This window comes from Galleria mellonella, unplaced genomic scaffold, assembly GCF_026898425.1.
Source record: "Galleria mellonella isolate WM207_F2 unplaced genomic scaffold, CSIRO_AGI_GalMel_v1 utg56, whole genome shotgun sequence".
Taxonomy (NCBI): Eukaryota; Metazoa; Arthropoda; class Insecta; order Lepidoptera; family Pyralidae; genus Galleria; species Galleria mellonella.
Genome location: NW_026442117.1, coordinates 4,547,393 through 4,571,477, shown reverse-complemented (window position 1 = coordinate 4,571,477; position 24,085 = coordinate 4,547,393). Strand labels below are relative to the sequence as shown.

General features: G+C 35.4%; 1 protein-coding gene across 2 annotated transcripts in view; it reads right to left on the bottom strand.

Annotated features, from left to right (window-relative positions):
* LOC113516165 (SH2 domain-containing protein 4B-like) overlaps positions 1-24,085 on the bottom strand; it is a 106,336-nt gene that overhangs the window by 27,974 nt on the left and 54,277 nt on the right. For both annotated transcript variants that reach the window (XM_052899050.1, XM_052899049.1), the window contains exon 2: positions 20,962-21,008. The gene's annotated coding sequence lies outside the window, so the exon portion shown is untranslated. The remainder of the gene's footprint in view (positions 1-20,961; positions 21,009-24,085) is intronic.

Here is a 24,085-nt window from a genome sequence, read left to right as displayed (position 1 = left end):
AAGAATTGTTTTATTCTACCTATTTTCTGTGGGTATAATATATATTCCTTGTTCAGAATTTAAATAGATAAACATTTTAAAATATCAATTTAGGTATTCCTATATTTAATAAACTCCATAAATATTTAAATAACACAATCAACAAATCCACGTTCTCACGATTATATAGCGATATTTGTTTTCATAACAAATATGATTCAAAATAACCCTTTAACGATATTTATCTTTCAGCAATGTAAATATTGAAAAATGAATATATTTTTTTTCCTATGACATTGTATTACACCTCAATACTGTAGTATTAAAATCTGCTATTGCACTGATGTGTGTGGACAGACCTTAATAGGGGCGGCGCGGTACGGGCGGCGTGGCGCCGGCGTGGCGATACCAGCGCGCTCGGCGTTCGATCGCCAGTGTTATTCTACTCGCGCCAATGTCGGTGTGTATCGCGGTTGAAGCTTGCGCGGGAAGTTTTTTTTCTGTTCACACTCTTCCTAAAGTTTTTCCCACAATGGTGGATATTGATAAGCATACGTTAATGAAGACTAAATTAAGGTATCTCTCCATAAAAACGTTGCATTCCTCATCAAGAGTCAGTTTTTGTTGGAAGAAATTTGGATTGTTAATGATTACAGTGGACGGTAAAAAAAGATTTGTACCATCAGATCAAGTGTACTGTATGGTCTGCTTAGAGAATGCCAAGAAGGTATATAAGGATCAGTTATTTGAAAGGTAAATAGTCAAAAACTAACATTATTTAATATTTATTTACCTACCGACCCTACGAATTATAACTATAGGTAACTACCTACCTATTTATCAAATTTCAAAGGAAATAATTAAAGGTTATGTTCCAAAAAAGCCGATTTCAATTTTGGCCAAAACGAGTTAAAAAGTTTAAAAACTAAATACCGAAACGACTTTGATAAAATGTCTATAGGACTAATTCTATACATTTTCAGATAAAAAAGAGGTTTACAATTGACGGAGTTATAAGGTAACAAACCTAAAAAAAAATACAACTAAATTGAGAAACGCCTTTTTGCAGTCTGTGATAAATAGGCAAGGGATAAGTAGAGTAGGCAGGTAGGTTATCTGCCTACCTATCGATGAACCTATATTATATGTACCCAGTTAACTATGCAAAATAGTACCGAAGTACATAATTTTTTATGATAATATTATCATTTAGTAATCTGTGATTGTTGTCTAGTACCGACTTATCGAAAAAATTCTTTTGTGCTAATAATAGTGAGTTTTTTTAATGGGTGACAATGAAATAGTAATCCCACCCGCGCTATCGGTATACACCGGCGGGGCACCAGTGAAGGATGATAGGTAAGGGTGAAGCAGGTCAGTTAGCCCATCGTGATGAATTAAACAAGAATTATTTACGGTAGCTTCCAGGGGGAACCACGTGAAAGTCGACCTTATAGGGTATATAGCTAGCAATAGAGCTGTCAAATTCTATTTCTAACAATCCCTTTCCCCCAATAATAGTAATGGACGGGTAACCCCGCCTACGCTGGCGGGGCACCAATGAGGAATGATAGGTGAGAATGAAAAAACAGGTCAGTTAGCCCATCGTGATGGATACACTTGGAATCCAGCACGATGGTTTCCAGGAGAGACCACGTCGAGGTCGACCTGACAAGGTATGTTGTTAGTAAAGGAACTGGTCGTCGGCATTACTAATAATCCCTTCCCTCCCGCTAGGTATAGGTTTTTTTTAATGAATGATAATGGAATGATAACCCCGCTCGCACTATTGGTATACGCTGGCGGGACACCAGTGTGCCATGATAGGTGAGGATGAAAAGGCAGGTCGGTTAGCCCAACGTAACGAATTCAACGATAAATTAGTCACGATGGTTTCCAGTGAAAACTGCATAAAGGTCGACCTGATAGGGTATATTGATAGCAATGGGGTGCAACCTCCCCATTACTAACAATCTCCCCCCCCCCAGCAGGTATAGATTACCTCTTACTTGGTTCGATAGATAATTCTAGAAGAATAATGAAATAGAATGGTACCTCCATCCGGATAATAGCTGAGGAAGAACATGTTAGGGTATATACTTTACTGGAAATAAAGTCACCAGACCTTATTATTGACATCCCCCGACCCCTAACTGAATATTTTTTTCATATTTATTATTTATTTACCGTTATACCCGTTTTTCATTTATTATTTTAAAGGCAAACAAAAGACAAAGTCGCAGAATAAGTTTTTATGGCATAACTCAAAATGACAAGCTGACGCCTCGCTTGATAGTAAATTGTAACCGTCGCCTATATCATGAACGACGCCGCGCACATCATAGAGTACACATTTCACAATAAAATAAAAGAGACTAATTATTTTTTATACTAATTTTATTTTTGTTTTTTATTTTCAGTGTCAAAGTGAAATCATACAGCAAAAAAATAAGCACAGGAAACCTCATTAGGCACCTGAAGGAAGAACACCAATTATTCGAAGAAGAGCCTCGCAAACGTAAATCCCGTGAACCACATAAACCTCGTGAACCACGGAAACCTCGTAAATCTCGTGGAAAACGTGAACCTCCTGAACTGAACGAGCGTCATGAACCTGACGAATCTTATCAAGCTCATGAATCTTGTGAACCTCAGGAACCCTGTGATATAGAAGAATTTCAAAATTCCATTATAAATTGCCCTAGCAGCTCAAGTAAAATCGTTTTTGAAATTAAACCGTCTAAATGGAGCTTGGGAAGAGATCTGACATTGTGGTTTTGCCGTTCACTTCTATCGTTTGATTCAGTAAACGACGAGGCTACAGTTGAACTGCTAAAAAACTACAATGTTACTGTAACTGCAGAAGATCTTCCATCACAAACTGGCACGCGAAATTCTCTAGATAATATTTATACCTGTATGGTGGAATGCATAAAACAATCCATAGCAACGTCGACTTCAAGACATATCGCCGTCACTGCCGATTTGTGGAGCGATTGTTACAAACGCCATAGCTACATAACTCTATCTTTACATTTTATTAGTGATTCATTTGTTCTTGAAAATGCAACCCTTGCAACGCAACCCATTATAGGGTCCAAAACAATAGAGAACATATCTAACTGCTTAATGAATATCCTGCAAAGGTTTGCACTTCAAGAAAAACACCTTTTCCTCGTATCTAATATAGGACTTGAGGAAAAGAAAGTTGTTAAATTATTGTCAGAGAAAATCACATGTAAAACTCACTATTGCTTAGGGCAAGCCTTCCATAATCTTGTTGTTGACGATGGAATTAAAAATACGCCTAATTTATTGAAATTAACAATAAAATGCAACAACATAATAAAAACATTAAGACTAAAACTACCGGAAATAGAAGATACAGCTGATGAAGAACAAAAAATTATTTTAAGCTGTATTGAGAATGCTTGTCAAATTATTGAACATGACGAGAACCTATACTTCGACAATAACAACGAAATGGAAATAGATCACAATGGTGTAACTGAAGCAACAGTAGATGGAGTAGAATCTAAAAAAAAATTCTTGTCAACGCGTTGGCAAAGTTTACTAGCCTTGTTTGAATGTTTATATAACAAATATAATCGAATACCTATCAACCAATTGCTAATAAAGTTAGAAAAATCCGATTTAATATTGAATGAGACTGAATGGCTATTAATAAAGCAACTTACAGATTTCTTGTCTAAATTCCGCGATTGCGTTTCTATCATGAGTGTACAAAATACTTGCACAATCAATATGACTCTAGTATTTAAGATGGAAGTAGCTGAAATTTTGGAATCACTCGAAGAGAAAGAAAGAATTGAGATATTTCATATGAAGAAAAACATGAAAACGAATTTAGACCATCGATTCCCAACAAATGAATTGTCTGTGGCCGCTACATTATTAGACTGTAGATTTCAGGCCATCAAAGAAGTAGACAAATATTTGCAAATGCATAATTTGAATCGCGTATCGTTTTTGGCAAGTTATACAAGACAAATATTGAACACAGAGGATTTGCATGTAAATAAAATTAATATACCATCTCCTTCAACGATGGAGAACTCTTCCCAAAAAAAATCTTCGTCTGTATTAATGCAACTTGCCTTAAAATATGGAGGTGCTAGAGATTCCACTGAAGTGGAGAACAATTCTATTGAGACAGAGTGTTGTAAATACTTTGCTGGGTGTGATCCGCTAGATTTATCTAGTGGCGATATACTAAACTATTGGAAAGAAAGAAAAGCAGCGTACCCCTGTTTGTCCACATTGGCCAAAAGAGTACTGTGCACACCAGCGATTAGTACAAATAGTGAACGCATGTTTACTGTAGCCGGTCTAACCTTAGCAGCAAAACGGTCGCATCTTTCTGGAAGTAATATCAACAAAATTATATTTGTCCATGACAATTATAATAAATTCGAAAATTGCATCGATAATCCTCTTATCGCAGTTTCGATGGATGAACCGACCTTCTAGATTTATGATCTCAAAAGATATTATATTTTTATAAGGTATTTTATAATTAAAGAAACTTATATATTTTTTAAAACTCATATCATATAGCACCGTAGTGCTTAAGGTAGTACGGTATGTAAATAGATCTAGTTTCACTAGTGAATAAGTATAATTTATATATTCATAATAAACTTTAGAAAGATACCTACGGTGTATTTTTATTTGAAATATTATAAAACGTTAATTTCTTTTTCTATACCTAAGGCAATTATTAATAAATAATCTTAGCAAGTATTTTTATCGAAATTCGCTATTAAAAAACGACAATAAAATTATTTACAAAATGATTTTGTTACACCACTGCCAAACTAAACAGAGCTTGTACTATCGACTGACGGACATACTTAACTATTATTTTTATATGTTTGTTTATTTGTAACACTTTATTGTACAGTAAAGTCATAAATTATAGGATACAGAGTTCTTAAGAAAAAAATTAGTACAATGGCGTACTTATCCCATATGTATGTATATATGTATTATATACTATGTATGTATATTATAACTATTAACTAGAAAATATCCATTCCGATACAAATAAATATATACTCATAAATACAAATGTTCGTATTGCACGGGAATCAAACCCGTGATCATCGGCAGTCGAAGTAATGTGTTAATCTACTAGACCACGGGCCTCTAAGTTTTATAATACGAGTATATTAAAATGTAAAGATTGCAACCGTGTATGCTTGTATAACTGTTTCGGTTTGAAGGATGGGATATAGCAGTAAAATAACAGGGTACGAAGACAGCATCATTGTCCTCAGGAATAGCAATGCAGACAGAATATGGTAGGTACCCCATCTTCTAGTGGTCTACATTCAACGGGACACCAGGATTCTGGAAAGCGCACCTCGTAGTACGTCGTGGGGTACCCCACCACATACCCCTTCTGCCCTCCCTCCGGCAAGTGAGACTTAAAAAAAAAGGTAGCCCATCTATCATGGGTTGCAAAGTATGTTTTGTGATGTCCATGGTGCTGTTCATTTCTATACAATACTATTTCTATAAACCTCCTTTTTGAAGTCTATTGCAAATAAAATATATATAAACAACTATTATTACTTGTTAATTAATTTGTTATTGCGGAAACCACGTGGTATAAAAATAAATATTCAGGTTACCAATAGGTTGTCAGTACTACACACACAATGACTACCAATGTAGACACAAAAATCGTTAAAGTCGGTTAATACGTGACTCGCACAGTTTAGGCGTTGCGGATTTTTAAATACTTGTATGGTAATTTTAATATACCAGAGGAAGACTGTACAAAAGTCGTTTGCTTGGGCACCTCTGTCGCATTCGTGTTTCTGCCGTGAAACAGTTGTGTTTTCATGGCTGTGTTTTAGTTTGAAGTCCTGTAAATTCACTGCATATCCCATATGCAGTGAATTTACAGGATACAGAGGAACAACACCTAAATCATCAGTATGGCAACGCATGTGGGGTATCATGGGCAAAACAGTATACTCTGTTATGTCCATGATACTACTCATGTCAATAGGCGACGGTTACCACTTTCCATCAGGTGGGCCGTCAGCTTGTTTGCCATTCTAAGTTGCATAAAAAAATATTATTCTTGACCAAAATCTCAAATTCCGAATCTATGATATCTTTCGCAAATAGAATTTACAATTATTATTTATTTACGGTCAAGTAGTCTAAAATTAACAGGTGATAAATATAGTTCACAATTAGTAACCTTTCATTGTGTAGACCTTGACTGAAATACTTTAAAAGTAAAAAATACGAGGCTTTTATTTATGGTACCTACGTATTTACATTGAATTAAAAACAAAGAATAATATTTTTGGCAGTAAAGCACGCGACAACACAGATTATGTTACTGTCTATTAAAAAAAAAACAAAACTGTCACTGTGACAACTAAAAGATGTCTCCAGAAGGCGGGAAACAAAGCAAACAAACGTGCGAAAGTGGGTTGTTTATTCATTCATACACAAAACAATAAAATTAGAGGTTATAGTTAACACGGTGGCACTGAGTTCACGTAACAGATTTCTAGCTTATTTGCGATTTTACTTTCGCAGAACAGATGATACTTTATTTGCAAATAGCCATTGCCTACTTACTAGTCACTGGTACAAATCACGTTTTAAAACGACGCCAACGAGTAATTTTTTTTTAATAATCAACACATGGGCGCGTCAACCAGTCGACACATGTTCAAAAAACTTCAACTGCGGCGCACATAAATATTAAATGAGCTTATTTTTTGTCCACGCTGCTCGAGTGTGTGCTATGTCAGTGAACTTTAAAAGAATCCCTTGCTAACTGATGCAGCAAACTACGCATATTTTACTGGTTGAGTTGACTTGACTTTGACTGGCTTGCTCTCCAACTGATCTTTACTTTTATTACAGTTTTTTTGTGCAAGGACTCCCTGAAACATTATATTCCGTGGAAAATTCTACTCGTAATTTCTAAATTAAGATGTCTACATAATAAGAGGATTCTTCTTTTTGAAAGTTTTTGAAATTTTAAGACTCCAATATTTAATACAGACTTGGATATGGATGGTCCCTGGTATAGTATAATTAGATTCGTTTCGTAGTCAATTTTATATGAAAATATTTTGGAATTACTTATAATAGTCACGTTGATATGGATGGTTCCTGGTATAATATAATTAGATTCGTTTCGTAGTCAATTTATGCGAACACTAATCGAAACTTCTATCTATCGATTCATTTGCTACTTGTCCTCTAAGGAGCAGACTTTTATTAAGAGTACGTAATATGTAGTAGTTAGATAATCATCTTAGTGTACTAAAATGGCTTCATGTGACTTTGGAATAGGAAGCCAAAGTCGAAACGTCCATCTTTTTAATAAGTAAATAGTTTAAATGACAACTTTGACAGCTGGCAATAGATCGATTAGATTCGAAATGCTATTGATTATTATTTTATTATCGATGCTTTGCACTCAATTATTTTCGCGGTATTTTGTAATAGACAAACTATTGGATTATCATATTGATAAAATATTAAAGTTGTAAATAGTATCTGCGCGTTCTACTTTTGATCTCTTTAAAACTATGGAGAATATTAAAAAACTTATATGGTGTTTGAGTTACTTTTTTAATTCATATTATATAAAACTTATTAAATGTAATTTTTATCATATTCTTCCTAGTGTTACGGAACCCTACTAGATTGAGCGCTCGATGTTTAACTATTTATATACTAATTGCGTAAATTACAGTTAATGCAAACTACTGAGTTAGAGGTCGACGACTCGACGGAAGAATTAACGTAATAATAGATTATGTTGATTTATTTTTATAATTGCCAAAAGTTACACGTGCATGTAGATTCTGTAATTAGTGCGTGTGGAGGGGTTGTGCGAAAAAGTGAAATGTCTAAGTCTAAGTGTTCAGTCGGTTAAAACTGCTTGGCAATATATGTATACCTAAACAAATATACATATGTATATAATACTTTCTTATTAATAAAAATGTCAAACCTCTCATAAATCTATTTTAGCTATTGTTTTGTCCTTTTCTTTCGCATCTATTGCTCAATTTAAAAGACAGCAACAAAACACTTTTTATAAAGGGATTTATGTACAGTAATTAAAGCATTAAGGACAAAATAATACAACGTATATAATAAATTAATCATCAATAAAGTCACTGACATTTTTATGGGAGTATTCCACTCGTTACTTTGAAATAAACCATCCAGATTTAAAAACATCGTTTCCATAAACAATATTAGCATATTTAATATAATAATTTAAATTCAAAATAATTTTAATTAATTTTCCACAATTTATAACTAATAGAGTAACAAATATCCTCTCTCACACACACACACACATATGTTCATAATACACACATAAATAATATTTTAGTGTAAGATAAATTATCTTATTCCTAAACTGAAACCCGTATACATTTAATAGTCTCTCCATACATACATACTCTCAGCCTTTCTAACCTTAAAAAACTGGGTTTAAACGAATCTTAACGTTTTTTTTTTAAAAGAGAAATAATGGGGAAATGAACAAAACCCGTATGTAGGTAAACGAGAGAAAATCCTATCGTTTCTAGACGATGCCCTCATTTGGAAGTCTAGTAAGTACTGATTTAGTTTCTCCTGTATTTTATCTAGAACATACGTTGGCAGTAGTCAGATGAAAGCAACGATTGAACAGTTTCAGTTTATTTATATGGCAATAGTAAAAAAAGAAGCATAAGATCCGCCTAAAGATAAATAACGACCCAATCTTTGAATACTTGCAACACTCGTGCGTTGTGAAACTTTGTCACATAAAATTCTTAATCAGTAAGTTCTCAGCTATATCTCATCCTAATCATATTGAAGTCTTCTACTTATTTAAGAGTTTTCTCTTATGGGGGCAACTAATTTATGCATTCTCTTCCAGCCACCTCTATTCTAGGCCATATCTTTGGCCTCCCTACGACGATATACGATATGATACCTAGTGTTTCCTTTATCTGTCCTATGTAGTTATTTCTCGGTCTTCTCCTTCCTCTTGTGCTCTCTATTTTTCCTTCTAGTGTACTCTTTAAAAAATCATAATGCCATATGAGATGGCCTAGAATTATGCCTCTTCTATATTGCTTTTATTAATGTTCTTTTCTCATGCACCTTTTTCAAAATTTCCTCGTTCGTTACCTTGTCTGTCCAGCTTATATCATATAGCTTATGCTATATTGAAGTATTAATAAAATATATTATTAACAAATAAATACCTACTATACCATATATAAAATTTTAATTTATATACAAAAAAAGCAAAGAATAATGTTTACAATTTTTTTTTAATATCTATTGGTAAAGGACTAAAAAACATAATACTTTTAGTTCAACAAATTAAGCTTTTTAATTAAAACCACAAACACAGGCATACGTACTTATATGGAGTGTCCTATGACTTGTGGGTAAATGTCTAAATTTAAATGGATCTGTTTATTTCCATCAATATGCTTAACACAGTAAGGAGAATTAAAAAAAAACTTACGCGTAAATATCTAGGTTGTGACGTCACAGTATCTATGTCCTAGTTTACATATCTTCAAGTAGGCTTACAATATCTCAATGTCATTCCACTGGTACCGTGTTATCCATACACAAAGAGATCTACAACGCGGAAGGAAACGTACCACGCGTTGTATGTAAGTGGATTAGCGCATATACCTATTCGTAATTCTAATTCTTCGTGTATTGCTCTTGATTATTTTTCTTTTTTTATTTATTTATATCATAGACGATTTTTTATATTTTTAGCGAATAATTAAGTAATAAACACGTAACGTAAATATCTGGTAACCTAAAGAATAATTAGACCACAACAAATCGTTTGATTAATTCTAATTTTAAACTTTCAAATGAATTTATGTCTAATTTTAGCTGACTCAGAAATAATGCAATCAACATGAGTTTTATTATATTTCCACAAAATTTTAAGATCAAAGATGATTATCATGGAAATGAGGAAACGTGTTTGCCATTCTAAGTTGTAAAGAAAAATAATATAAAAAACAAATAAGAAAACAAAGTGCAAAGTTACTGTTTTACTTTTTTGAAGGACTGTTCTACTAGTGAAAAATGTTAAGTCTCACTTAACTGACAGCTGGCGCGTCGTGTTAATAGGTATGCGAAGTTAACAATTTTTTTGTCTTTTTTAAACCCATGTTTCTTTTGGCAAAATGTTAAGTTTCATTACTAGAATATTCCTTGAAAAGCATAGGTTTCAATTTAACTCTATCCGCAAGGCAACCCGCTTGTTAAACATGACAAGTACTGGCAAAACCCCCAGAAAATAAACTTCTCCTTGTTAAGGAATAAGGAGAAGTTTATGTTCTGCAGTGGACAGTTAACGACTGATATAGTATTTCAATATAGTAATAATAAATAATGAATTGCTATAAAAACGAATTTAGTAAGTATTAATTACGAGTAGCTACTAATATGTAATACTGGGGGAAAGGGATTGTTAGTAATGGAGACTAAAAATCCCATTGCTAGCAATATACCCAATCAGGCCGACTTTCTCGTGCTTTCCCCTGGAAACTATCATGGTTAATTCCTGATGAATTCATCATGATGGGCTAACTGGCCTGTTTTCATTCTCATCGATCACCCTTCACTTGTGCTCCGCCAGCGTATCCCGTTAGCGCAGGCGGGGCTACCATTCCATTTTCACCCATTAAAAAAAAATTAATACTCGTACTATGAATTATCATCGACCAATATGAGAATTCGTCTTTATATTATACAATACAATAAATACGTGAGTAGTATTACTTATTTTATTATTATTTCAGCCGTTAATTGGCAAGTTCTAGCAGAGTCCTAAGGGGGCTCTACTAGTACTTGCCACGCTTCACAGGCGGGTTGGCAAACGCAGTTCAGTGGTGTTTTAACCTCCTGCGGCCCGGTTTCAAAGTGGGTACATCCAAGGAAGACCCAGTGTCCTAATATTAGAACAAATTAATTAAGTCCTAAACGCCCAGACCAAAAATTGTTCATATCTTGGTAACCACAACAGATAAAGGTGTAATATTTTAGGGATACTTTAATATTGATTTAGGGCTTGCCCGACAGAAAAAAAAAAGATTCCAAAATATTTTGTTCTATATTTTGTTTTGTTTCACGTGCACATGCTACATATAACCTGAAGTCCCATAGAAAATGGATATTTAAACACCTGATATAACAAATAATTCAATTCCCAATAAGTACATCCTTATTACTGGTTATTCAATACATGCCATAATCAAGAACAAGCCTATGAAAACTTTTAACTCGCCATTTGTTATTAGCAGACTCTTTCCTGTTTTATAAACGGCTGTTTGATTCGTTTTATCTACGATCATATCTATTAGCTCATCATCAAAGTATTGAGTCAAATAGTCTAATTTTGAAAAATTTGTTCTGTCTTGTATCGAGTACGATGGCTCAGAAAGCATAGGAAGGTTTTTTGTGAAATTCTTTACACCCCATGTAAACTGATTATCTGAACTGCTGCTACCGCGAGCACTAGTAAATTGCGGAGTGCGCTCACATCTTCTGCTGTAATGTGCATGACTACGGGCTCGCATGCGCGATCGATCTCGTCCTCGACTACTTTTCAGAATTGGTGGTGGACTCTTAGACTCTGATTCTGAGCTAGTACTGGTTTCACTTGCATCATTCCTATCTGGAACGAACTCATTGCCAGTATCCTCTCCTGTAAAAGGATCTCCAAAGTCGTCGTCTTCGAAATCTGATTGATGTAGTATCTCTAATATTTGACTATCTGTGAAAGGGAAAACTGTCAGCACAATGGCGTAGACTAACTAGAAGGAAAATAATTAAAGGTATAAATGCCCCCCGTACTAGTATTAACATGAAATAAAATCACTAAAAAACCATATAAACGCTTATAGTGCTAGTATTAGTACAAAAAAATAATCACTAAAAAAGCATATTGATATTGACAAAATTACGATAAAATAATAGTGTTTATATAAACTGCATCCCTTTGTCCCAATAAAAAAACAATATGTCGTAAATATAACACAAAGATTTAAAAGATATAAATTAATTAAACAAACCTTTTATCGTTGTACTTGCCATCGCTTCGACTTAGAATGACAGAAGAACGAAAAAAAATTCCCTGTCCATTCAAAACGGTGCACTGCCACAATACCAAATATATTTACAAACTAAACGACATTGAATACATAACGTGGCACGTAATTCAAACGCGGCAGATGACGGAAAATATTTTGTTCTAGTATTAGTACAGTGGGCGTTGACTCCAAATTGCTATTTTAAAAATTGGGCGTTTACAACAATGTGACTTTGTTCTAGTATTAGGACTTCAGACCTCAGGAGGTTAAAAGAGACGCTGCTACCCATCTCTCGACCGTTAAGTTCCTTTAGTCGCCTTTTACGACACCCACGGTAAAAGAAGAGATGGCCCATTCTATATCGGGACCATACGGCGAAATTAGGAACTATTAGTATTTAATTGTTTATTTTTTAAAATACACTTAATACGAATATAACTGGTCCGCTACGAACATTTTTAAGTCACATTCATTTCGGAATAAAATCAATGACTATGTCAAATTTCAAGTAAACCCATTGAACCGTTTCGGTACGATGGAGCAACGGTAATCACAAAATCAAACAATCGGTTATAATATCTAAATTGGGGAGGCAATTTTTTTTTATACAACTTAGAATGGCAAACAAGCTGACGGCCCATCTGATGGTAAGTGGTAACCGTCGCCTATAGACATGAACAGTACTATAGACATAACAGAGTACACTGTTTCACCCATGATACCCCCCATGCGTTGTTCAAACAAGATTTTTTTTATACGACTTAGAATGGCAAACATGCTGACGGCCCACCTGATGGAAAGTGGTAACTGTCACCTATAGACATGAGCAGTACCATGTACATAACAGTACACACATACTGTTTCGCTCACGATACCCCCCATGTGTTCCCATTCCTGAGGACTCCGGTGTTATTCCTCTGTACTCTGTAAATTCACGCCATATCCCACCCTTCAAACCGAAACACAGTCATGCAAACACAACTGCTTCACGGTAGAAACACGAACGGGACAGAGGTACCCAAGCAAACGATTTTTGTACAAAGTCTCCCTCTGGTAACAATCTAAAACAGTACTTAAATATTAGAAATTTGAATCGTAACAAGATTAAGGAGACATGAACAACTCGAGGTCGTTATTATTACCAAACAATTTAAGGTTAGCTGGTTATGGCCTTGTTTATTATTATGGAACACAAGATAATGGCTGATTCATCCGTCATATTCGTGAACGGGTGCTGCCTTGTAGTGACGGGCTCGCTCTAATCAACCAAGACTAATTTCTTTCGTTATTTAACTCTCTAATTGCACGTTTGTTTTTTGCGTGTATTACGCGAAATCATCGACAATTTTTATTTTTTTTTTATTTTATGATTTAAGGCGCTGTTTTTTGTCTAGTTAATATCATAATATTATTAAATTTAACTTTATTTGATAATGTAATATAGCGTAACGGCTGACTGGTAGAGAATGCCATCAGACATTGAGTCCGCCCTGTATACCTATTTCATTATATTTCATCATTATCATATTCAAAAATAAATATATAATTATTTATAATTTTTTTATAAATAAGTAAGGCTGACATTTTGGTGTGTGGGAAAGTACTGCGCTAATATTTTTAACATTTATTTTACTTTTAACATCAATACCATCTTTTTGGCTGATATATTAAACTTAGATATATAGTGCCACGGGTTTTTTTTTTATAAAATTAAAAGTAATGATTTTTTTTTATAGATTGTATTCCTTTACTTCAAACCGTTCAGGCAGCGCACGCCGTTTTTGCCGACTTCAATTACATTTATTGTGATCAATTATTGAAAAAATATATCAAAATAAAAAGTAAATCTATAGCACTCAGGTATAATATGCCTTTTTCACAGTGAAAGAATTTTCAAAATCGAAACAGTAATACTGGAGATAACACCGAACATCCAAACTCACAAACTTTATTTCTTTATTTATTTAACTCTTTATTGTACCATAAACAAAAAATATACAATGACAATTGAACAATTCAAGTGAAATACAGTAACATAAATACAGATTGAAATATACACACACATGAAGGTACAAAAAGCGGTCTTATCGCTAAGGCAATCTCTTACAGATAACCATTGGTTAAAGAACAGATAGAAATACAATACTAGTGTAAACGTATAGGTGAAAAAAAAAATTAGCAATTATATTTACAAGTCATCAACCTCCGAAAGTAACGTAAGTATGAGATAATGAAATGCCACTATCACTTAGATTCAAGTTGTGAACATGAAAGCTAGGCGACAATTATACTTAGGTACCATTACTAAGCGATATTCACATAGTTGGTACTTTCTCTTTCGGCGACCGTTTAGTGAAAATCCTGTTTAACAATTTCACTATTGTACGAATATGATAGTTTATGAGTTTGGAAATTTCTAGAAGAGTATAAGTTTCACATCTAGATTTTTTTATAATATAGGGAAAAACAAGCATGCGACTTACTTGATGGTAAGTGACTAGCACCGCCCATGAGCACCCGCAACACCAGAGGTATTACAAGTGTAATTTCATTTTATTCTAAAGTCTCATGATCAGAGGGATTAAAAACATTATATGAGCCATAATCTGTGATAATTCTAATTAATATTAAAGATACTAGCTGTATCTCGCGACTTCACCCTCGTGAATTGTGTGATGTAAGTATATAAACTCACTGATTAAAGTCACCGACATAGCCCGAAGGATAAGCAAACTGAAGTGGCAATATGCTGGTCAGCTGGGAGAACCGACAACCAATGGGGACAAAGGGTTCTTGAGTGGCGACCCCGTACGGGTAAACGTAGGACAACCCTCGCCCCACCCCACTACTAGATGGAGTGACGACCTCAATTGCATTGTAGGGAATCGGTGGATGCAGGTGGCTCAGGACTTTATGGCGGTCTGTGGGGAAGACCTATGTTCAACAATGGACAGTTAATGGATGAGATGATATGATGAAGTACATAAACTATCCTATGTGATAAATTAGGATATAACTGACTCGTATACCAATTTTTATTTGAAATTAATCGTATTAAGATCAGAGGAAGAGATAAAATGAAATTCCGAATATTTAGACTCAATTTCGTGTTTTCGTTCATACCGAAATCGATCCAGTAAATATTTGTGAAGTTTCGTTTCACAAACATTTCGTTTGTCATAATTCCTACCATAAGAGTACAAAGGAAACAGTATACTCTGTTATGTCCATGGTACTGCTCATGTCTATAGGCGACGGTTACCACTTTCCATCAGGTGGGCCGTCAGCTTGTTTGCCACTCTAAGTTGTATAAAAAAAAACATATTGAACAAAACAAAAATTTGATATTTACATCAATTTCTTGTTTCATTCGGCATTGAAATTACGGTAAAAAATTCATGGTATTTTTGTAATGCACAATGATAATTAACCTAAAAAATAGATACAGTATTAACATACCCTACTTACTAATAGATAAGATATATAAATTATCTAACCGACACATAATTATATGAACAATGCGTTCGCATGACTTCTAATGTCTTTATTTTACGAAGCTTAAATAATATGACCCTAATAATGCTATTACTCAGGGGGGAAAGGAATTGTAAACAATGAAGTTTGACAGCTCCATTGCTAGCAATATGCGCTATCAGGTCAACCTCCACGCAGTTCCCCCCTAGAAACCATCGTGGTTAATTCTAGTGGAATTTGTCACAATGGGCTAACTGACCTGCCTTTTCATTCTCACCTATCATCTCTCACTGGTGCCCCGTCAGCGTATACCGTTAACGCGAGCGGAATTACCATTATCACTCATTAAAAAAAACTTTTGTTTAATAACATCGACATAGTAAACATATGTAATCCGATTATGTTTACCTTCACAGTTCGATAAAACATTTATTGCATGATAAACATTGTTTATAAACAAATCATGCGATAAATATTACGGATTCGTTATTGCTCCGTACATTAATTATATTTATAACTTGATCATAGTCTATGTTTATAGAACATATTTCTTTTAGATAGCTAATCTATAACGAATACAATTATGAAACAAATGTATTTAACATTTGTTATACTTACATTAAAAACATTTTTTTACCCAACTTACAATGCCATACAAGCTGACGGGTCCACCTGATGGAAAGTGGTAACCGTCGCCTATAGACATGAACAGTACCATGGACATAACAGAGTATTCGTATCTATTTCGCCCATGATACCCCCCATGCGTTGCCATTCCTGAGGACTCAAGTGTTATGCCTCTGTACCTCTGTACTAAAATTAATAAGGATAGGAACCGACGTGCTGGCATGAAATGTTTTTTTTTTAAATCGATGATGATGGAATGGTAGCCCCATCTGCGCTGATGGTATACGCTGGCGGGACACCAGTGAGGGATGATAGGTGAGAATGAAAAGGCAAATCAGTTAGTCCATCGTGATGAATTCACTTGGAATAGAACAGGACAGTTTCCAGGAAGAACTGCGAGGAGATCGACCTGACAGGATATATTGCTAGCAATGGGGTTACTAATCCCCATTATTAACAATCCCTTCTCCCCCTTACATTAGATGTTGTGAAAGTGGACGAAGGTGGACATACGGTAAGTTACAAGTAAATACTTGATAACTATAGTCTTCGTTTACTGATCACGGAGCCGTAACAAAAGCTAAGTATTATGAAGAGGAACCATTCGTATGCTCGTTGAAGGACGACAATGTAAGGAAGTGGCGATTCGATACGAATTGTACTTTCACTGCTGTTCATATTTCCCGGTAACGTCATTGTTTTGGTATTAAATTGAAGAGATGTGTACATCAATTTATTATTTTTAATTGAACGTGACAAGAATATATAAGATCAAAAATGAGTATACATATAAGTGGTGGTTTGAAAGTAGCGCCAGTAATGGAGAATTTTATTTATTTATTATTTGATGGGTGAAAATGGTATGGTAACCCCGCCTGCGCTAACGGGATACGCTGGCGGAGCACCACTGAAGGGTGATAGATGAGAATGAAAACAGGCCAGTTAGCCCATCATGATGAATTCATCAGGAATTAACCATGATAGTAGCCAGGGTGAACCGCGAGGAGGTCGACCTGGTTGGGTATATTGCTAGCAATGGGATTCTCAGTCTCCATTACTAACAATCCCTTCCCCCCCCCAACCATCGTGGTTAATTTCTAGTATAATTCATCACGATGGATTTGACTTCCTCCTCACTGATCATCCCTAATTGGTACTCTATTGGTATAAGCGGAAATCATATATTAATAGCGCAAGTAAAGTTACTATTTTGTTTTCATTCTAAAATAAGGTAAGCACAAACAAAGCCGCGGTATAGAGCTAGTAATATCGAAACCGACCGCAAATCTTACATAAGCGAGCAATGCACAAAGACAAAAACTCACATCCAGAGCAACAAATTGTAAATAACTTGAAGTGGTCACTTTCATTTTTCCATCATTAAAACATTCGCCTCGACAACAGTACGCATACTATATATGTATACTCATTAATTATAATTTTGTGTTAATTATACGATGCGAATTGCAAGTTGCAATTCGTAATTAAACTCTAAATATATTTTATTGCAAACTTTCTAGTTACGCGGTAGTGTTTTTTTTTTTAATGGATTATAATGGAATGGTAACCCCACCCGCGCTATCGGTATACACCGGCGGAGCACCAGTGAACGATGATAGGTGAGGATGAAGTAGGTCAGATAGCCTATCGTGACGAATTCAACGAGAATTGTTCACGATGGTTTCCAGGGGGAACCACGTAGAGGTCGACCTAATAAGGCATATTGCTAGCAATTGGGCTGTCAAACCACATTGCTAACAATCCTTTTGCTAAAAATCCTGCTAAAAATCCTGGGTGTAAATGTTGTTGTTGTTGTAAAATCTTTATTGTATTGATTTTATATACAATGGCGGACTTATCCCATAAAGGAATCTCTTACAGTCAACCTTTGAGGAGCTGAAAGAAAACTATAGAATGTATAAGGGTAATAACCGTATAATTAAAAATAAACTAAATAATACCCAGTAAAAATTCGTGTTTCCACCGTGAAGCAATTGTGTTTGCATGGCTGTGTTTCGGTTTGAAGGGTGAGATATGGCGTGAATTTACAGGGTACAGAGGAATAACACCTGAGTCCTCAGAATGGCAACGCATGGGGGGTATCATGGGCGAAACAAATACCCTATTATGTCCATGGTACTGTTCATGTCTATAAGCGACTGTTACCACTTTCCATCAGGTGGACCGTCAGCTTGTTTGCCATTCTAAGTTGTATAAAAAAATTTAATATATAATAAATAAAAACAGCTCTATATACCTACCTATATAAATACTAAAAGTACATGAATAATATGTATAAATCTTAGATGAAAAACTTCCACATGATGTGCTTCCGCTTGAAAACTAAGGTTTTTAAAAAAACATAGGACGCATTTTTTTTTAAACAGATAATAATGGAATGGTGTACTAGTGGTGGGTATTAGTGGTAATACGCACTATCAGTCTTATTACTTGCAATATACGCTGGCAGATCGACCTCCACGTGGTCCCTCCTGGAAACCATCGTGCTGAATCGTGATCGTGATTCCAGGTGTATTCATCACGGTGGGCTAATTGACCTGCCTTTTCATTCTCACCTATCATCTTTCACTGGTATCCTGCCAGTGTATACCGATAGCGCAAGCGGTGATACCATTCCATAATATTCCATTAATATAACTGCATATCACGAAAGGAATATTTTGTTATAATCTGTGCTTGCACACGTGAGCATAAGCGACACGATAACGTGAACCTTTGTGTTTTGCAAGTAGAGCGGAAATAAAAATATTATAAATACGCCATTACAATGCGCACATTATTCAAACATGCATATTGGAACGCAGCTATTGTTTATTGGCGACATAATTACAATATATTTGAACTATTCGCTTGTGATTTAGGAAAATTACATCACTAATCTAAAGCAATAGATACAAAATATAAACAGGTACAGTTAATTTTTTTTTTATACAACTTAGAATGGCAAACAAGCTGACGGCCCACCTGATGGAAAGTGGTAACCGTCGCCTATAGACATGAGCAGTACCATGGAAATACCATACCAGTACCATATTTATAGTATAGAACCACTTTACTATATGTAATTTATTAACTTATAATATTAAATTCAATTTATTCAATAACAATATTACATTGTATTGAATATGTACAATATGAACGGATTTCTTTTTTTTTTTTACATTTAACTTAATATTTATTTACTTTATTTGTAATTTCAATTAAATTTTATTTACTTTACTTCGTAAGCGGTAGCTGAGGGCAGAAGCGTCCCTCTTAAAACAGCCTAACTGCTGTTGCAAACCCGTGGCAACTAGTGGCAAACCCCCCAAAGGGAGGTTTATATTCAGCATTAGACAGTTAACGGCTGATATAATGATAATAATTACTTTACATTATTTACAATAATCTGTCATGCGTTGATTACCGTTTGCATTTCTGCGCCGCGAGTTGCAGTGAAAAAGTAATTTTTTTTTAATAAAAAATAAATTATATTAAAAATTATGTTTATACCACTATAAAGGATTATTGAGTTTCCATTTGCCCGTTTTGAAAACCAGAAACCGTGGAGAAAAAGTGATATTATTTTATGATGTATTTTTATATCGTTATAATGTTGTAACTTACGAGGTTTGTCCGGAAAGTACGTATAAAAGTTTTTTAAAAATTTTATTTTACAATTATTCAGGTAAATCAATTTTATCCCCTTCAAAGTACTCCCCCTGTGACATAATGCACTTGTGCCAACGCCGTTTCCACTGTGAGAAGGCTCCTTGAAAGTCCTCTGGTTGTAGGTTTCTCATGCCCCGTCGTAGCTTTTTTTATCTCATTTATGTCCCCCAAATGCCGCCCCCGAAGTACCAATTTGGTTTTTGGGAACAAGAAGAAGTCACACGGGGCCAAATCCGGCGAATAGGGGGGTGTTCGGTCACCGTAATGGAATTTTTACTCAAAAACTCACGGACAACAAGAGAGGTGTGGGCAGGGGCATTGTCGTGGTGAAGAATCCAACGCCCCTCTCGCGCCAATTCTGGACGAACTCGTGCCACACGACTGTCTGACCGTTAAACGACGGTCCCCATTAACACAAGTTCGAATTCTTTCCACGTTTTCGTCGGAATGTGAAGTGGAAGGACGTCCTGAACGTGGGTCATCTTGAACGCTTTCTCGGCCCTCTCTGAATCTTTTTAGCCACTTGTGGACGGTTGGTTCCTTCACAGCATCATCCCCATAAACTGTTCTGAGATCGGCAAAAATTTCACGGCCATTCTTGCCGAGTTTCGAGAGAAACTTGATTACGACGCGCTGCTCTTCAACGGAAGCGGGCTCCATGCCGACGGGGTTTCGTTAAGAGGTAACTTCACAGATGGCGTGACAAGCCAGTTCGCACCGCACGGCGGTCAGACCAGAACTGAAGCATTGTTAGGGACATAAGGAAGGGGTCCTGCGCTTACCCGGCCTCCCCACTCCTCTTTCTCGCATTCCAGAACACTTTTATACGAACTTTCCGGACAGACCTCGTATAACAAATGTTCCTGCATATTCCCACTTATGAAAACGAACTATTTTTAAATATTTCCGTTCATTTGGTTCATTGCATTTTTATAACAGAAAGTATTCAATATACTTACGTATTTGCATGTGCAAACACTTTTTTAGCACTTTAATCAATAAACCTTGAAGATACTGCATTTAATGTGATTCTATAGCAATAATAAAATACATTATTCAAAACTCTTACCTTTTTTACGGACAGGGCTAGCTTAAAACGTGGCAAGTCATCAACACCTGAAACAAAACATAAAAGCTGGTTATGTTCTATTTCATACGTACATAAACGTTACATCCCTCAAATTGGGGTAGGTAAAATATAATACAATAGAATGCAAAATACTTCGATTCAAACAGATCTCTATTAATGTTTCATTTAAGCTTATCTTTATACAATGAAAATATGTGTCCACCAAAGAAACCCTTAAACAAACTCAAAAGAAAAAACGTTAAACCTACAGGTTGCCTGGTAGAGAATGTCTATAGCATTACGTCCGCCTTTTTTGATTCATCCACGATCCACAAATTATTGATTATGAAAGTTTAAATAAATAAATAAACATATCGTTAATTTCAAATATTGTTTCTCTAAATATTTTCACTGTGAATTTTTTTTTTCTACCTTTGTGAGAAACCCCTTACAGGTAGGCAAATCAGAGTACCAAAAATTTCTACTATCCTTAGACGACTCATGTTTTATTCATTCTCTTATCTCATCTCATGCATACACGTTAAAAAATGAAGTGAGGGGGAGAAACAGGGCCTCCGCGAAGTCTCTTGGAAGCTTATCCTGGTTAACAGACCTGACTTCGTTCTCATCTATTATCCCCCACTAGCCTGTCAGCGTAAACTGATGATGTAGACAGAATTACCGAAACATTTTTATAGATTAAAAAATATTGTTAGCGCCACTAATAAGAGGCATAAGGTAGAAGATGCGACTTTAAACTCCGACCACTTAATTTTTTTTTAATACACTAAATATAAATCACATGATTATAATTTTTTTTAAATGTTTTTTCTGTAATAACATCCAGTTTATACACTGTCAAATGATTGCTTTTACATAAATATTAAAATACAAAATTGACATTCCTTATTAAAAAATACATATACTTAGAATCTATTTACTTTCATTTACAATCACTGATAAATGCGTTTAAATAAATTATTGCTAAGAAACACCTGTCTCGTTTTAATTTTCGATTGAATGGAAGGAAAATTACCCAATAAAATAATATACACCATATGACAAATATGGCGGCGTTATCGTATTACGGTTTTACACTTGGTTTTGTTAATGGCACAGATACCTAGTTTTAATGTTGTGTGACGAAATGAAATTATGCACGCTGTGATTGTAATAAAATTGCAAGTATCATGGAGATTTTTTGTTAAATTACACAGAAATATAACTTTTTTGCGACACAGAGGGCAAACGATCATGCGGCTCACCTGATGGTAAGTGACTACCGACGCTCATGATCACCCGCAACACCAGAGGCATTGCAGGTGTGCTGCCGGCCTTTTAAAAAGGAATATACTCTTTTATTGAAGGTTATAATATGAATATGTTATTCAAGTCAGCAAAATATAGTTTCAGTAAGACAGCGATAGCCGTGACAAGACTAGCGCTTCATTAAGCTGATTTTTGGTCGCCGATCATCCGCGACATAATGTCAACAGATCATATTGCGTACAATTTGCTACTCTCAGTCCACACTAAATATAAAAATAAAACAAAATTTTTTTTTATTCAATTAAACTTAAATAGACGTAGGTCTCACCGTGTAGGTCCCGGCATAGAATGGACCACCCCTTCCTTTCCCATGGGTATCGTAAGAGGCGACTAAGGGAGCGTATAGTGGAGGGATGGGCAGCAGCGTCCCTCTTAAAACATCTGTATAAGCCTAACTGCGGTTGCCAACCCACCTGTCAAGCCTGGCAACTACTGGCAAAACTCCCCTTATGGGGAAGATTAATGTTCAGCAGTGAACAATCAACGGTTGGAATAATAAACTTAACAGCATTTCTGAATAGTCATTTTTAATCAATCTACCGCGCAGTTCGGAATGCAACTTCAACTGAGAAGAACGAGCAAAAAAACTCAGCTATTGCATGTTTCGAACAAAAATTGAGTTTACAAAAAAAAATGTGAATGGATAAAATGACTATCACAAAGTTCATATTGATAAATAGTACGATCAGACACAGTAATCTTGAACAGAGCAGTCACAGTTCACTATGCAGAAAATCGGTCATTATTTACATCGACGTGACGCCGCGGAACACTTATGACCGGCGTCTATAGTGTCCGCGCGTCGTTTTACCGTCAACGAAAGTCTCACATTTTAGTAGATATTTTATTTATTTATTTATTAGACACATAGAAAAGATATTAACCATAAAAAAACTTAAGTAGTAGTTACATTCGGATTCGGATTCAGATTCGGCTAGGTTACAATCCAATTACATTATGTGCACAGCTCAAGTAATTCTTGTAAAGCCAGCACATAAAATATTTTAGTAATTAATCGATTTAAATCGAAAAGTCAACTCGTCACAGATACAGCGATGTGGTCCCCTACAATAGAATAGGAATCTAAGTGTATTCTGTGATCTCCATGGTACTGTTCATGCCTATAAGTGAAGGATACTACATGACATCAAGCGGGACATAAATTTCCTTACTAATGTAAGTATAAGTGGTTTGGGGGGAAAGGGATTGTTAGTAATGGAGACTAAGAATCCCATTGCAAGCAATTAACCCAACCAGGTCGACCTCCTCCCGGTTCCCCCTGGAAACTATCATGTTTAATTCCTAATGAATTCATCATGATGGGCTAACTGACCTGTTTCCATTCTCATCAATCACCCTTTACTGGTGCTCCGCCAGCGTATCCCGTTAGCGCAGGCGGGGTTACCATACCATTTTCACCCATCAAAAAAAGTATAAGTGGTTAGACCTTCCACAACCACCACGCATGGAGAGCAGGGGATTGTTAATAATGCGGACTATCAGACCCATTGCTAGCAATATACCCTGTCAGGTCGACCTCCACGTGTTCTCCCCTGGAAACCATCGTAAGGAATCCTAGATGTATTCATCACGATAGGCTAACAGACCTGCCTTTTCATTCTCATCTATCATCCCTCACTGATGCCGTACCAGTGTATACCGTTAGCGCTGGCGGGTTTGCCATTCCATTATCATCCATTAAAAAAAATCCGCCACGTATGAAAGTCTGGGATTTGAAACAGGATTCTATGTAATCCTAATATATCGAAAATAAACCGTAACCTGACTTCCGTGT